This window comes from Diceros bicornis, unplaced genomic scaffold (genome assembly GCF_020826845.1).
Source record: "Diceros bicornis minor isolate mBicDic1 unplaced genomic scaffold, mDicBic1.mat.cur scaffold_267_ctg1, whole genome shotgun sequence".
NCBI lineage: Eukaryota > Metazoa > Chordata > Mammalia > Perissodactyla > Rhinocerotidae > Diceros > Diceros bicornis.
This window is the reverse complement of record NW_026691143.1, coordinates 53,231-70,072: the sequence shown is the minus strand read 5'-3', so window position 1 is coordinate 70,072 and position 16,842 is coordinate 53,231. Positions and strand designations below refer to the sequence as shown.

The 16,842-nt window shown below is 45.6% G+C and overlaps 1 long non-coding RNA gene across 3 annotated transcripts; it reads left to right on the top strand.

Annotated features, from left to right (window-relative positions):
* The first annotated feature begins 9,830 nt into the window (after positions 1 to 9,830).
* On the top strand, positions 9,831 to 15,283 carry LOC131402790 (uncharacterized). 3 transcript variants are annotated; one of them, XR_009218969.1, is made up of 4 exons: positions 9,831 to 9,901; positions 10,639 to 10,729; positions 13,207 to 13,242; positions 15,214 to 15,283. It is a non-coding gene; the product is annotated as an uncharacterized LOC131402790 (long non-coding RNA). The 3 variants fall into 3 exon arrangements; XR_009218968.1 differs by lacking the exon at positions 15,214 to 15,283 and adding an exon at positions 13,768 to 13,828; XR_009218967.1 differs by lacking the exon at positions 15,214 to 15,283 and adding an exon at positions 13,613 to 13,757.
* Positions 15,284 to 16,842: the final 1,559 nt, after the last annotated feature.

Below are 16,842 nucleotides of genomic sequence, written 5' to 3'. Positions count from 1 at the left end.
AGCCACTTCAGAAACACATCAAGCAATTGCAAAAAAAGGGTTTTTTAAAGATCCTGACTCCAATAAAATGCAAAACCAGGAAATCATCTTGAGAAAACTGGGGGACTTTGGATACTGACCAGATAGTTGATTATAGGAATGACACTTTTATTTTTGTGTGTGATAACATTAGTGTGTTTGTGTTCAAAAAATCCCTCATCTGTAAGAGAAACTGAAAATATTTATAGCTGAAATGATGCGCTCTCAGTCATCTCAGCTGGTTAACTCTAGCGGGGTGGGTGTGAGGATAAACGAAGCCAGATGGTATACGAGTTGATAATTTTTGAAGCAAGTGACAGGTTCACAGAGGTTGATTTTCCTCTACTCTGAGATTTAGAGATTTTTGAAAACTTTCAGAACACAATTTTGATACAAATAGTATACTCGGTGTTCACGTTACAATGTTACAAATTAAAACATTGATTGAAAATATAAAGGAATGCTTCTCCTTCCTGACCTAAGGAAGCTCTCTCTCAGTCTCGTTCTGTGAATGACCTGATGATGCCACCAACTGTTCACTTACCACATGTTTGTGGAGTAATTCCTATGTGCTCTGTGCTGTGTGCAAGGTGAACACATTTCCACGACTCTGGATCTAGTGTGGGAAGGAAGGCAATGAGTCTGCTGCCAAGGTTCTCTACGGGGAAAATAATGCCCCCAGGGGGTATGCTCATTTTTAAGATTCCAAAATCAAAGCTACACAGGTTTGCCAGGTAACAAACAAGAGATACTTAATTCATGATACAGAAATGACCTATGTCTGAATTAACATGTGACAAAGAAGAGAAAGATTGATGGATTTTATGTTAAAATTAGATGCAAAATCATAGTTCTGGCCCCTGGCCTAGTGGTTAAGTTTGGCAAGCTCTGCTTTGGCAGCCCACGTTCTGTTCACAGGTGTGGACCTACAACACTCAGCAGCTATGCTGTGGCGGTGACCCACATACTAAGTAGAGGAAGATTGGCAACAAATGTTAGCTCAGGGTGAATCTCCCTCAGCTAAAAAAAAAAAAAAATTACATGCAAAATCAGAATAATTTATGGAATCAGATTTAATATATATTAAAAGATAAATCTCATTCAAGTAGGTATCATCTCTTCATTGAGTTAACACTCAATGAAAAAACAGATATAAGTTCAAAACACTAATTCCTCAGCATCGATTATCCTATCAATTTTAATATAAAAAGGAAGAAAAATCATGGTAAATAAAAATTGATGTTATCATGAAAGGTAAAGATCACGACGGACGTTACAAAGAGATGCTGTGAGAGTCAAGCCTGTCTCATGGGGAATTTCTCAACCACATCACTCTCTTTTTCTTCAGCACCCATGTTGCTTTTCTCACTGTGTTTTCAGGATGCCTTTCTTGGCTCCTTGCTCTCTCTGCCTCCCGGGCAATCTCGTCTGCCCTCGAGGCCACAGTCACTCCCTCCCATGCTTTTCTTCACTTTCTGTGTCTGTCTCCTGATATCTCCAAAAGATGCTCGTTGCCTGCAGAGGGGCTATGAGAGACCCAGACCCAAACCAGGACTCATCTCTGCCCAATATGGACACTGGCCAGGGGTGGGCTCAGGGCTGGTGTGCAGACCCCTCAGCTTCAGCCACGGCCCAGGGATTCACCTGGACACCCCAGTGCAACTGTTTTTAAGGTATTTGTGAATCCAAAGGACTTAAGAGTTCTCCTTCACTGCTGCAGGCCTGGAGTCCCTGCAGTCTCCTGTATCCACAGACTTGCTGGGGATTCTCCAAGGTCTCCTCCCATTGACTGCACATGACCTCACTGCCAGGATGGGAAGTGATTCTAGTAACTGACCTCTGGAATATACAGCTGCTCAGCCTTCAGACTGCATAGAACTTCAGTTTTCTACTTGGTTTTAGTTTCATGGTCTCATTGTTTCTACTATGAAGTTAGGACATATTTTTTGAGCTTTCTCTTTAAAAACAGAATAAAATGCAAAATTGGAACAAAGAGGAGCATGAAGACTACCATCCATGGAGAATGTTCGCAGCTCATTTGGATATTGCACCCTCTTTCTCTCCCTGGAGAAATGTGTCTCAAATCATACTGTCCATTACAATCATTGCAGAGTTTTTATAACTCAGATTGCTGGAACTCAACCCAAGTAGGTCTGGGGAGGCAACGGAGAATTTTCATTTCTAAGACGTTCCCAGCTGATGTTGATGCTGCTGATATAGGCATCAGACGTTGAGAACGGGATTCTGGGACACTATCAAGCTGATGTGTCACTATCAGTGCAAATCCAGACCAACTTGCCTCCTCCGTCTTGCTTAAGGATGTTATTCTCTTCCCTTCTCTATCATTGACAACTATACACATGCTGGTACCCTGTAACCTACGTTATTGGGACACAGAGATCCAAGGACTCCATAACTCCTTTGAGTGTCCCATCTCTAATGAAATCACGCACTCTTCCACCCTTAGATACTCACTTCCACACCCAGAGCCTGTTTTCACCCAAAATTCTCCTGCTTGTAAATCAGTAACTCAGAAACACCACATTCTCACCACAAATTTCCACATTTCTAGTTTTTACACAAAGAACTCTACCGTATACAACCATTCTTTAAGAAAATAGATTACTCCAGTTAGAGTATCTTAACAAGGCTCTCTTCCTTCTCTCTTCCTATTCCTCCGTATTAATCTTGGATTCTGTGGTCCATCATTTCAATAACCCACCGACAACGCTCCCTAATTCTTTACTCTCATCATATCTGCCCTGCAAGCCTCTGACTTTGGATGATTCCAAATTCCTGCCATGCCATGTTGACACCTGCACTGAGGATCACCGCTGAAGAGAGAGCACACGAGGAGCCTGGGGGTCCCAACAGAGAATCAGCAGCAACCAATGGGCCTCCATGCATTCTCTAACGCTTCCTGAATGCTCTGTTAATTTCTTTCCATTTCTTGAGTTCCATAAAACTATTTTCTCTTGACCTACTTCATATCTCACAGACAAATTGTTAACCACCACACAAGAACTATTTCACACTCTAGTCATCAGATCTAGAAATTTTCCACATAAGCAATTCATTTATCACACCATTTCTGTTGTTTTATACAGATATATTTCTTTCTTAGCTAAAACCATTCTGATTTTCATCTCATCTTTCCATTTCAATGACCTCATGCTTTCAATATTCGCAGTACTTTCAATCACCTCCCTACTGGGATCATGCCTCATGTTTCAAATATGCACAAATCTCTACCATCTACAAACCAATCCCTCATCCATTGTTCCTAATGCCCCTCACCCTCGATGTCCTCCCTCTCCTCCTCCTGCCAGGGACTCCTTGTGAAAAGTTCACTTACATCCCAATGCCTCTGTTTCCACACTGGCAACCGATCCCATGTCCCCCTTCTGTGGATGCTTCTCTTGCTTAGCTCACAGGTCACGGCTCTTACTATTCCAATGTGGCCTTTTCATTATTTGTCTGCCATGTCCTGCAGTAGCATGTGACTTTGTGGCCTTCAAGTTCCTTTAGAAAGCTCATTTGTCCTTGGGATCCACCAGTGCTACACTGTCCTTCTCCTGCTCCAAACTTCCTGAGTCACTTGTTGGCTTCTCTTTATAACCAACCCACAATGCCTGATGCTTCCCAGAAGTCAGCCCTGCTCTGACATCTGCTGTCCACCTGCACCCTCCTACTAGGCAATCATATCCATTTCACTGGCTTCAAATACCACTAATGAGCTAAAAATGTTCAAAGAATCAGCACAGATCTGACTCTGCCCCCCAGACCCAAATATCAACCTGCCCACTCAGCCCATCAGCGATGACTCGACTCACAGTGTCCAGGTTCCAAATTGAAAAAAACACTTTCCCAAATAATTCACTTCTCTCTCAGCGTTCCCAAATTCACTTGTTTGTGCTAATATCCTGTCTGTCCCTGAGTGTCATTCTGGACACTCTGCCACCCCACATTCATATCAATGACCCATCCATCCACCCTCCTGTATCCTCCTACAGATTCTTCACTTTTGAATCATTTCTAATCACCTTTCCGAAATGACACAAAATACCATTCCCACACAGTGAACTCTCCTGCTCTAGCAACCTAAATTACAAAACTCCATTTTTCCTCTTTGTTGATATTTTTTTCTACTTTACTTATATGTGCATCATCTCTTTCTTTCAATATTCAGTTCTCACTAAATGGGATACTCCATATAGACATGACTAATGTAGATTTTCTAGATGTTTCCCTCAACAGTGTTCTCATATGGCTTGGCACACAAAAAGAGCTCGTATATTATATCTGTCTATCTATCTACCTACCTACCTAACTACCTACCTACCTATCTAATTCAAATACTAGAAGTTCACTTCCTGAAATATTTTAAACCCATCCACTTAACTACATTTATGCAAAGATATCAAGTTTTTCTGGTATACTGCAATAAATTGGCAATTACAGCTTAAGATTTCCAAATCCTCTCTCCCTGTAATCAGCCTACGAGATTCTAGTTACAGTGATCTGTTTAAAATGTAAAACTGATCAGTTCACCTTACCTTTTAAATCCTCAATTTCTGTCTTCAGCAGATATTTTTCCTGTTGTCCTATCATAATTATTAATACTACCCTTTTCATTCCTCAATATGTTCCAGTTTGGAGAGAAAACTATTTGGTCGTTCTATTTATAGAGCACCTACTACATGCAAAACTCTGGTGTAAAACCTGTGATCTACAAAAAAGCTAAACAGACTCACCGCCCCTGTTTGACCTAGTCTTAACGCGAGGAAAGACATAATAAACTGCAAAGAATTTATAACATGCCATGTGGAAATAACCACTGCGATGACCTATAGGGCAGAGAGAGAGAGTTTGAGCTTGAGTACATTTCTAAGGTTAGCTGTGTTTGTGTGTGTGTGTGTGCGCGCGTGCATGTGCTGATGCATGCTGCCAGGATAGGATGAGTTGCTTTCTCCTGTGGGGTGGGGGAGCCTCCTTTGCTTTGCGAAAGTTCCTCTCTGTGCACCTACTATGGACTTTGTCATCCACGTGTATTAGTCACGGTTGTCTAGAGAAATAGAAATAGAATATATATAAACATAGAGATGTGGAGATGTATTACAGGAATATGGAGGCAGAGAAGTCCCACAATCTGCCATCTGCAAGCTGGAGAACCAGAAAAGCTGGTGGTATAACTCAGCTGAAGTCTGAAGGCCTGAGAACCAGCACCTCTAATGTCCAAGGGCAGGAAACTATGGGCGTCCCAGGTCAGGAGGATACAGTGGACTCACCCTTTCTTTTCCTTTGTGCTTAAACTAATTCTTGCTCATATAACAGTATTTTTGATGTTTCATATAGGAATCTAGCTTCCTTTCACATTACTCAACTTATTTACCAGTTGTAAACTTTATAAGTTATGTCCCACTCAAATAATAGATTTTCTCTTCTTCTCTAATATTATTTACCTCTTATTCTTTTGATTCTCATTTTTTCATGACTGCGCTCTCCAGTGCCACACCGAATCACAATAATGTTTGCCAGGAGCATTTTCCTCTTCTTAAGTGTAGCGTAAACATCAGATAAATTCCTTGTCAGGGCAGAGCAGGCATCTAAGAGAGAGAAAGTAAAAACGTGCAGGGGAATCACTTCTACCTAGAAATCAACAGCCTTGCTTCTCTTGGCTGTTTGGAGCTGGAGATGCTATGACAATGTGGCCAGCTGAGAATCAGAGGATCTCTCTCTAGTCCCAGGAATTAGTCCTGGTCAAATCTCTTAACATCTTTAGACCTCATTTTCTTCACCTGTAACATGAAGAGTTGGATGAGTCTTTTTGAGGTCTGAAATCCAGTGATTCCAAGATACCCTTCACCCAGATACACTTAACAAAGATCAGAGAGAATTTTTAGTTGTCTTCTTCTGCATCAACATTATTATCCATATCACCACTTAAAGACATATCAAATGTCTACTTTTGCATGACACTGATAAAACAGGTTCCATACCAAATTGCTGTTCATTGGGATAATAAACCTATAGTTAATTGTTTAGAGGTAAGTATAGAGATGGGCCCTGCTGGAACCAGCAATCAATGGGCCAAAAAGTCTTGCTTTATTTTACAGCAAGGCTGTGGATACATTCCCTAATACACCAGAATTCTTCTGTACTTCGAAAGTATGAAATAAATGGGAGCCTTGAATCCATGGTTACGAGTTAATGAGGACATGATTTTTAAAATTATACTAATGATGCCATTTGCCTAGTATGGGGCTGTTCTCTGGTGAGTCAAGAGCAGATGTATTCAAGGCCACTTTCATTCCTTTAATAAATATTTACTCAGTCCCTACCATTTGCTGCAAGATAGCAGTGATCTACCCTAAGAGCATTTATATTCTAGTAGGGTGACACAGACCATAAACAAAAAGAGAATCTTGAGGTGATCAATAAAGTTACATATACGTCAAGCATTTTTCATTCTGGACTATTTTTCACCCTTTCCCTTCTTTTACTCTTTCCCAGAACTCTAAGTATGGACTTGAAAACCCAGAAAGCATGGGTCCCATGTTTCTTCTCGCAACACCCCTGTTTCAAAGACATAGTGTTTATCATCTGAGAGTATGTCTCTTTAAGACTAAGTTCCTATGAATCAGCATTATTTCATCACTTTCTTGAGAGGACGGATGATATTATGAAGGGAAAACAAAATATCATGTGGGATTTATACTCGAAATGATGTTTCCACTCTAATTGTGTTATTTAATGTGGTGTGATTCGGGGCAAGTCAGTTACTCCTTCAGAGTCAGTGGTAATAATACCCTGAAAAGCATTCTCTAGAGATTAAATGAAACAAAGTATGAGAAACTGCTTTGTAAATTGCAAAGCAATCTATTTCAGCTTATTTTTTCTAATAATATTTTCATTTATCCGATCCTTTTTGACTCTACACAACCTGCCTAGACTGAGTTTTATCATTTATTCAACAATAATAATGGGTCAAAATGGTTGAATATTAGAAATTTCATATTGTTCAACTTAATTAAGAGGCCATCACAATATTTAATTTGGTTATATTTACAGTTAAATTTTTCATGTTGCCTTACCATGTGCCAGGCACATTCTAGGCGTCTGACACGTATTCACTCATTTAATCCTCACAACAATGCTATGGAGACAATACTATTAACCTCTATTGTATGGATGAGGAATATTAGAGGTTATATAATTGTCCAAGGTCACACAGCTGGTACCCAGGAAGTCTACCTCCAAAATCTCTTTTAGGGATCCATTAGAGGTCGTGGCGCTTACATTGTGAAAGGATCACCCTGGTTTCTGGTTGGTGAATGGACCAGAGGGGGCTAAGCAAGAAAGCACATGACTACTGAAATGATCCAGGCAAGCAATTCTGAATACAGGATTTCTTTCCTTTTTAAGGCTGAATAATATTCCATTGTATAGATGCCCCAGATTTTCTTAATCTTTTCACCCACAGATGCACAATTAGGTAGTTTCCATCTCTTGGCTATTCTGAATAATATTGCAGTGCATTTGTCAAACGTTTTCCTGGCACTTAATGAGTTTGAAAAATTTCTTCTTATACACATTAGTTACTGTAATGAACTACCTTTCTAAATGTCTAAAGTTTAAATATTTGTCATTCTACAGAACTACCTTGCCTAATCATGTTTTGTGTTGTTATCAGTTCATGAATGATCTAAGATTTTTGTACAAAAACTTGTTATAATGGCTTTTTTTGCATGTATTCAGGAACCTTGCATAATATGGGTATTCCCTGATTCTTGATTTTTAGTAGAGTTTTCTAGTAAGCCTTTAGGATAGGAAATATCTTCCTAGATGTGAGGCAGAGAGCAGAAAAATAATAAAGTGATTGTTCTATTTAATTATATCAAAAGGAAACTGTCGTTTTGCTAAATTGTTTTTACACGCCCTTTGCTTATTTGTAAGAATGGCATATATCGTTTTATTAATGAAAAGAAAATTCAATAAACAATTTTAACATAAAACAATATCTATTGAGAACTTATATGAAAATTTTAGCAATATGCTGTCACCAATTTCCTCATCTGCAAAATGGAGATAGATAATACCATCTTCCTATGGGTTGCTGTGAAAATACTCAAGAGTAATGTGTGTAAAATGCTTATCACCATGTCGGTTGGAAAGTGATGCCCCATTCATTTTTCACCGGGATGATGAGAGCTTTTTTTTTGGCTTGAAGTCTGTAGTTTTCAAAATATGTTCTACTGTTGTAAAGTGAATCCTTGTAACAAATTATTTGTAGAGTTAGAGGATCCCTTTGGAATACAAATTCAGGCTCCCGTGTGTGTGCGTGTGTGTGTGTCTATACGCACATCTCTCAAATAATACTTCAAGCCTTATAATGAAAAGCTACCTTCCCCACTCTTGACTCTGGTTCCAAAAACAACTTTTTTAATTTTCTGGTTGAAAATCTGTATTTCTATATTAGCTACTCATACACTTTTTCATTTTTCATCTTTTGACTATTTATAGTTTCTTTCTTCTCTGAAAAAATCAGCATGAAGAGTTCTTACATACATTAAAAACATAATTCCCCTTGCCCAATATAACTATTTAATGAATTAGGATAAATCAAAATTCAATGTCTACTGTTTTATAAGTGTTTACCATTTTATAGCATACGAATCTTATCCAGAGATGTGCTACATCAGATATTATGAACACATTTTCTTTCTCACTTTTTCCTTTGACCTTTTAAATGGTAAAATTCCCTTATTTCTTTGTTGTCTTCCTATGGATTCATCACTAGTTCATCTCCTTCCACCAGAAATTTAAATCTCTTTTCAGTAACTTCTGACGCATGAGACAATTCATGGGCTTCAGGTTTTGCTTGGGGACCTCACTCTTGGGCTTGAACATATACACAGGCCCACATATACACAGTATGTCTGGAAGGATAGAGGAGAAAAGGATGTTTATCTCTGTGCAAAAGGACTGGGAGACAGTGATAGAGTGAGAATATTTTACTGACTTTGCACCACTCTTTGAAGTTTTCCTATACGTGCATCTACGACGTAGTGGCCTCCCTCCCCCCAGATTTTTAAATTAAAATTAAAATAGCGTTATGTCCTTATCTACTGTCTTGGGACAGTAAGTTGTAGAGAAATGTGAATATATGACCCAATTTTTTAATGAAATTAAGAACAGCAAACACGCACAAAAAATTTATAATTCTAAATATGGGCACATCATTCTATGAGGCTGTATAAACGTGAGGAAATGAATGAAGAAAAGCTGTTCAACATCCAGCTACCTGTACAGTATGGGGTCCACGGAAAGCCCTGCCTCCAGCCCCGCCCCTGGAGCTGATTTCCTCCCACTGTGAAGTCGGCCAGACTTATTCCAGCCCCACCCCCGCCTCTTCCCGCCCCTGGAACTGGTCTCCGCACAAGGCTCGGGCCTGGCTCCGCCCACAGCCTGGTCCCGCCCCTTGCCCCGCCCGCACCCTTGTCCCCGCCCACAGCCCCGCCCCTAGAACTGATTTCCACCCACAGCCCCGCCCCTAGACCTGCTCCCTGTCCCTGGTGCTGACCCAGCCCGCGGCCCGGCCTCACATTAACTCTAGAAACTAGACACCTCCCCCGAGGCTGGGGTGCGCGGCCCCGCCCTGCCCCGCCCCCTGCCCCCCCCCCCCCCCCCCCCCCGCCGCCTCAACCCAGAGCCCCCAAAGGTTCGTCCTCCCCGAACCTGCGTCCTCCCCGAACGCCCGCCCGAGACCGGAAGCGGAAGCGCAGGGGGCGCCGTGGATGGAGCGGGAGGTCTGCGCGGTGTGTCCAGTCTTCTCGGCGCGGACGGCATTCCCGTGGACCTTCGGCCGAAGGGGCGACGCGCGGTAAGCGGCGGGCGGTCCCGGCTCCGGTCGCGGTCCAGGGAGGGGCCTGGGCCGCGGGCAGCCCCGTCACGGCCCGGCGTCCCTCCGTCCCCCCGGAGCCCCGTTTCCCCCGGGCTGTTCGCTCAGGGCGCCCGAGGCTGCTGTTCCTCCCGGCTCCGGGCGCCGCCGGCCCCTCCTCAGAGTCGCCGTCACCGTCACCGTGTGATTTTGTCCGCAGGTGGCTTATCCGCGTCTGGAGGCGGTGTTTGGGTTGTTACTAATGGGGGCGCTCCTGGCATCTAGAGGGGGAGGCAGGGATGCTGCTCAGCGTCCTCCAGGGCCCAGGACAGCCCGACAGAGAATCATCCGGCCCCACATGTCAGTGGTGCCGAGGTTGGGAAACCTGCTCCACGGCCTGAAAATCTCCCGAGCCTTGAATGAAGTGTGGGAATTGTTTACAAGTCATCGAGCCACTTACAGGGTCCCTAAATGACAAGCTTGTTTAAAGGGCCCAGAGTCACCAAAAAGTCTCTGTCCAGCCAAGTGAGTTGAGTGACTCAAGTGCACACAGCACAAAGCTGCTTCCTCCCATCTTGGGGAGCAGGTGACTGCATAGGAATCGGGAAAATTCAGTCACAGCCAACAGTTACAGTTAAATCAGTAAATACAAAAAAGAAAAGTGAATGGGGTGAACTTTCCATCCAACACCCTATAAAAGGCCTCAAAAGCTTGTTTGCGCTTTTTTTTCCCCCCCTCAGACACGAAAACATCCGTGGAGCTCAAGTTTGAGGTGAAACCAGGCTCAGGGTCCACCTGTCCTCGCTGATCCATGGATTTCTGTGTGACCAGGTGAGTACCCTGTGGACCTGGTACCAACAGGTTCCGGCAGCCTCCGCTGTGCAGAAGACCTGCCAGTGGGCTTTCCTGGGCTCAGGTTGTCACCACATGGACACTGAGAGTGAGGGTATCTTGAGAAAAATTATTGATGTTTGATGGATTATATTCAAGGGAAAGACGGTAAGCTGTGTGTGGTAAATATTTCAGTAAGTACAGTTATATGCAAATAAGAACACATAAAACAAGTGTAAATAACTGCAAATGTGTATTATAGTAGAAAATATAGATTTACTTGCATTGCATAATACTCAAAAGTCAGGATTTATATATAATGTAAATACAGAAATGTTTTGCGTGTGTATGTAGTATTAGAAGACATCCCATTAAATATTAGCAGGGATACTCAGCAACATTCCTTAGACCCATTCAACTTGACTTCTAAAGTCCTATAAATCCTCCACAAAAATTTGAAATATAGGAGCATTCAGGGAAAAAGATGATTGGAACTTCTTTGTATTAATAACAAATTTAACATTGAATTTGCCAGTAGCCAGATTTATTTTGAGCATTTTTTTCTTTATGCCATTTCAAATCATTGGGAGGAGTACTAAGCAACACTGTAGATTGCAGGGCAGGGCACTAGTCTCTAAAAAGACTGTCCTCACCACTTTGTCTTCTAAAGGGAATTAACTTTGTTTCTTGAAACTTTTCTGAAATAACGGTCTGGTGATTCACGTTGCAGAGAATCTTGTTAAGTAATTTTGTATTTAGTTGTTGGCCTCTACTAATTGTGTGTGTATGTGTGTGTGTGCCTTTTTCATTCTAGCTTTCCTGTGATGTTCTTGAGGGGAATGTGTGCTTGTCATGCAATAGATAGTCTTTGAGTTTATAATTTATGGTGACCCACCATCCTTGTTTACTCAGGACAGAGGGGTTTTCCAGGACACAGGACGTTTAGTGTTCAAACCAGGGCAGTCCTAGACAAACCGGGATGGTTCCTCATCTGATGAGCCAGGCCCTGGGCCACATACATGGGGACCTGGAGAACCAGAGAGACCTTGTCCCACCTCCGTGGAATTTATATTGTATTTGGGAATTTGGATTTTAGACAGTTAATGATGAGAGTGATGTGGGAGTTTGGCACAAGGGGACTCAACCTGAGGGGACAGGGAAGCCCTCTTGAGAAGGACTGATATTTAGCTTGAGAGCTAGAGATGGGACTGGATTTAGCTAGTTGGAGGGTTAGACTGGAGTGAGGGTGTGGGAGTGTGTTCAAGAGAGCGTTTCAGGCAGAGGGACCTGCATGAGGACACCCCTGAAGCAGAGAGCCTGGTGTGTCCATGAACTGAGAAGAGGGATGGCTGAGCTGAGTCAACACAGGGGGAGGGGTGTGAGCCACACCGGCGAGGGGGGACAGGCAGGACCAGATCAGGGGTGACTTGGGACTCTGTTCTAAGACCAGTGGGAAGACTCTGGAGAGATGCGAGTAGAAGGAGGATGTGATTAGCGTTTGGTCTAAGCACGTGGGTTCAGATGGACTTCATGGTTAAGAATGTAGACTTAAGAGGCGAGATGGGAGGTGCTGGGAATAAGATGAGGAATAAGGTGACTGTTCCCTAGGCCTGGGTGATGGCTGTGGAGCAGGAAAGAAGTAGAAAGAAAAGACCTTGGAGTGTAGAACCGAGAGAACGTAACGGTACTTTCTTGCTGCATGTGTCAGATGGCACAGGGCACTGACTGTTCTCCTCGCTGCTGTCCGTGCAGACCTGCAGGCGCCCCCTCACCCAGGTCTGTGTGTTCACCCTTCTTTGTCACTCACAGGCCCCCCTCCACATCCTAAAGGAAGTCAGGCCTTACTTGTGAGGGGGTTGTCTCACATGGGAGACACCGAGGAGAGCCTCTCCAGACATCAGAGCAGCCCCTTCAGCCTCTCCCTCAGCCTCTTCCCTTCCCCTCTCTCGCTTTCCACACCCAGAAGGACCCCTGCTCAGTATTCCATGTCCCCAGGTTCTCCCTCCCCCAGGCTTGAGAAGGGTGGGGCAGCCACTGGGGTGGACATCATCTGCACCTTCCACTCTGACCCCCGCTGGTCCCAGGCTGGACGGAGAGCGACTCTACAGGGAGCTGAGCCATGAGACCCAGGGCGTCGCCCACCTGGGCTCCCCTCACCCTGGACGGGGACAGCCTCTACGTCAGTGGTGAGGGGCTGTGCTACAGCCACACTCTCTCTCCCAGTCAGAGTTCTGTGTTGCCTCCATTGCTCTAAAGTGAGCTATGATCCATCTCTCTATGCTCCTGGTCTGGGATCAGTCTTCTCATCACTGTGTGATCACTGGGTCCAGCCACCTTCCATGTCGTTGCCTCCACCCTGAACACCCCTCCCCTCTATCCCTCTGCTTTCCCCACAAAGCTCCCTACATCCCCCCTCTCCCTTAATCCTTTATGTTCACCCCAACTCTTGCTCAGCTCCTCTCGCCTTCTCTCCACAGATTACACCTATGGAGCTGTGGCCCCAACTACCACCAGTGAGTATTCCTGGCCCTGATGTCCTGGGTCCCGTCCGCATTTGGGGTTGGGGAGCACTTGTTCTCCTTCATCCGCTGTCCTTGGTGAGGGAAGCACCTGGAAGGGCCCTAATTCATCCCTTCTCTCCCTCCCGGGTTCTGGTGGAGAGTCCCAGCCCAGGGTGAGAAAGCCTTAGACACAGACGTGTTCTCCACCACTTTCTGACCCCACGTGGTTTTCACTTTAATTCTCCTGAAGCCCCGCCCTTGGTCCTCCTTTTCCAGGTATCCCATCCGTCTGTCCAGTTTTCTGCCCGTCCATCTGTCTCTCCTCCAAGTTCAGTCTCTCTTGTTCACATATCTCTCTCTCTTGGGCTCCTCTCATCCACAGGCTTGCTCATCCCTCTACTCACACAGTCACCCCTCCCCTCACTCTCATGTATGCTTCACCTGTGAATGGTGGTCCTGGGACAGCCACTGCTGGAGCCCGGGTGAGCCTGGGGGCTCCTCCCACTCTGTCCCTCCCTGAGACAGCCCTCGCCACAGCTCCCGAGCCAGCCACCACGTCCCTGCATACTTCATCATCACCTGTGCCACCAGAAGCCACAACAGGTATCTGGGGGCCCCTTTTCCTTCCCAAGAGAAGCTCTCCGGCCCCACTGCTCTACCAGCCGGTTGTGATCCAGGAGCTGGGAAGCCAGGGTGTGAAATTCTGGTTTTAGGGCAATCATGCTGATCACAAAGATTATACCGACGGTTCAGTCTCAGGCCAGCCCTCAGAGAGCCCCTAGCCTTGTGAAATTAACACACCATTATAGTACAATGTGGGAGGTTTCGGGGAGAGGCGCCTGGCATCATTTGGAGGGGAAGAGCTTGCTAGAGAAAGTTTCACCAGAATGGAGTCTTTGAGAATAAGTAGGAGGGACCCTGGCAACTAGAGGATGAAGGGTTTTCCTGGCCCAGAGGATTCCATGATCAAAGGCTCCGGCCAGAAACAACATGCCCTATGGGGAGAATTGAAATGAATTTGGGTTGCGTGAAGCATAAAGTTTAACCCGCAGTACATGGATAAAATGAGACTGAAAGGTCAGCAGGAGCCAGATTGAGTAGAGCCTTGAGTGCCAGGTCAAGAAGGTTGAACTAAACACTGAAGGCCATAGGGAGCCATGGGTGGTACTAGAGCAGTGGTGGCCCTAGTGAGGTATTCATTTCAGAAAGATTCTTCTAGTAGTCATGTAGAACATTCTTTAGACAGAGCATCCAGTGCGCCTGCTGGGGTGTTGGTCCAGGTAAAGGAAGTTAACACCTAAGCTGGGACAGGCATGGAGAGAGGGAGTGTATGTGAGGACCAGTGTGCAAGTGGAATTGGTGTTACTGGGAGGGAGGAGGAGCTGAGCAGATGTGCTGGTTCTGACCTGGGTGACCACACGGGTGGGTGGTGGTGCCACTGGGAGAGAAGACGACAGATGATAATGAGTGCAGGACTCTGGTGTGGTCTCAGGCCAGCTCTCAGTGATGGCCATCGCTCTCCCTCTCGTCTTACAGCTTTGGGGCACAACCTGAAGTCCCTCACAGTCACCTTCCCCATCTCCACCCTCAAGTATTCATCAGACAGGAGCAACGGCTCAGCCACGTTCAACTCCACTGAGAGGGTCCTGCAGAGCCTGGGGAGACCCTGGTCCCAGCAGCTCCTGGTGGGTTAAATCCCACCCAGCCCCTCCCCCAATCCCTGTCCCTCCTGCTCCTCCTCCTCCTCCTTCCTCCCCAGCTGGATCCTTGTTCAAGAAGAGCAGCCTGGGCCTCTTCTCCTTGAATTGCAGACTGGTCTCCCTCAGGTGAGACCCTCCCCTGATTAGTTGCCCCTAATGACCACTTTTGCCACCACCCCTCTCTGTCTCGCCCCTGTCCTCCCATTTCCTCCTTCCTGTTCTGACCCCCACCCCAGAGGTTTCAGGACCTCTCTCTAGAGTCCCCACGTCCCTCTCTCCCCAGGCCTGAAAAGGATGGGGAAGCCAGCAGTGTGGACGCTGTCTGCACCTACCATCCTGACCCCGTGGGCCACCATGCCTGTGTGCTGGGAACGGAGAGTCTCCACCTGTCTGCTCTTCCTCTCGGTGGCTCCAGGCTCTGCAGCACAGAGTTTATCCATCCAGAGAGAGCACCAGCTACATTTCCACATCATCAGCTGGAACCTCAGCAACCCGGAGCCCACATCCTCGGAATACACCGCCCTGCTGAGGGACACCCAGGACCAGGTGGGTTCTCCCCTGTCCCGTCTCTCCTTGCCCTGAGGGCACCGTCATTCCTCCGTCTGACTTACATCTGTTACGTGATTGTTTCAACCCTTCACTTTCCCTGCGTGCCTGGGTTCTCTCAGTGTCCAGAGGTGATGTCCTAGCTGCCTTCCCCATTTCTCACATGGGTAAACTGAAGCTCAGAAAGGGGATTATTGTGCCTAAGGTCACACAGTGAGTTAGGGGCAGAGCCAGGAGTTGAAGTCAGGTCTCCCTTGCCCCAAGGTCTGTGATCTTTCACTGGCTCCAGTGGCCCCCTGCATCTCCAGGAGACCTCCATCTTCTCACCCACTCTCCCTTGTGTTTGTTCTAGGTCACCAAGCTTTAAATGAAATTACATGAGAAATTCAGTTCCTCACTCACACACACTAGCCACATTTTAAGTGCTTGATAACAACATGGGGCTAATAATGAGTGTATTTGGTAGTGCAGGCAAATGTTGACATTATTGCAGAAAGTTCTCTTGGACAGGACCCAGAAGCAGGGAATCTAGAATCAGGGTAGAATTCCAGACACCCTTGTTCATCCCTTGTGTCCTTCCAGGTCGGTCTCCCATGGTAACCACACTGCAGTGGACTCACTGTGTACCCAGCCGCCTTGGCACAGAGACTGGATAGAGTTGCCATCTATGAGGAATTCCTGCGGCTGACCAGAATAGTACCCAGCTGCAGAACTTGACCCTGGACGGGAAGAATGTCCTTGGGGATGGTAAGGCTCCCTGGTCATTGGGGAAGAAAGTGAGGCCTTTCTAGGGACTCTGGAGGCCTGGGGCTGAGAGAACACTGAACTTGCTCAGGCTGGCAGGAGGTGGCATAGTCCCCCAGTCTTTACCCACCATTGAGAGAGAGAAAAGGACACCAGTGTAGTATGGGAGGCCCTCACCTTCTCCTAGACAGCTCAGTGACCTCAAGCTAGTCACCTCCCCTCTACGGACTTTTGTTTCCTTATGTCTGCACTGAGAGCCACTGGGCCCGATGGTCAATGAGGGCCTCCAGCTGTGTGTGAAGCAGACTTACAGGTTTGGGGGTGGATGTGGTTTCTGATCCACAGGCTATAGTTTGCCAAGTCCCGCTCTAGATGAGCACCAATGCACTAGAACATTCTGCAGTGGTGGAATGTTCTATATCTGTGCTGTCCAGTGCATAGCTGCATGTGGCTGTTGAGTGCTCGAAAGATGGTATTGTGACTGGTCTTTATTGTTACTGATTTTTAATGTTACTGAGGTTAGAATTTTTATTTTATTTAACTAAAATTAATTTTAATTCAAAAAGAGACTTGCTGCTGCATATCAGACAGCACACCTCTAAGAGGTTGTCTGGGTAGAGGC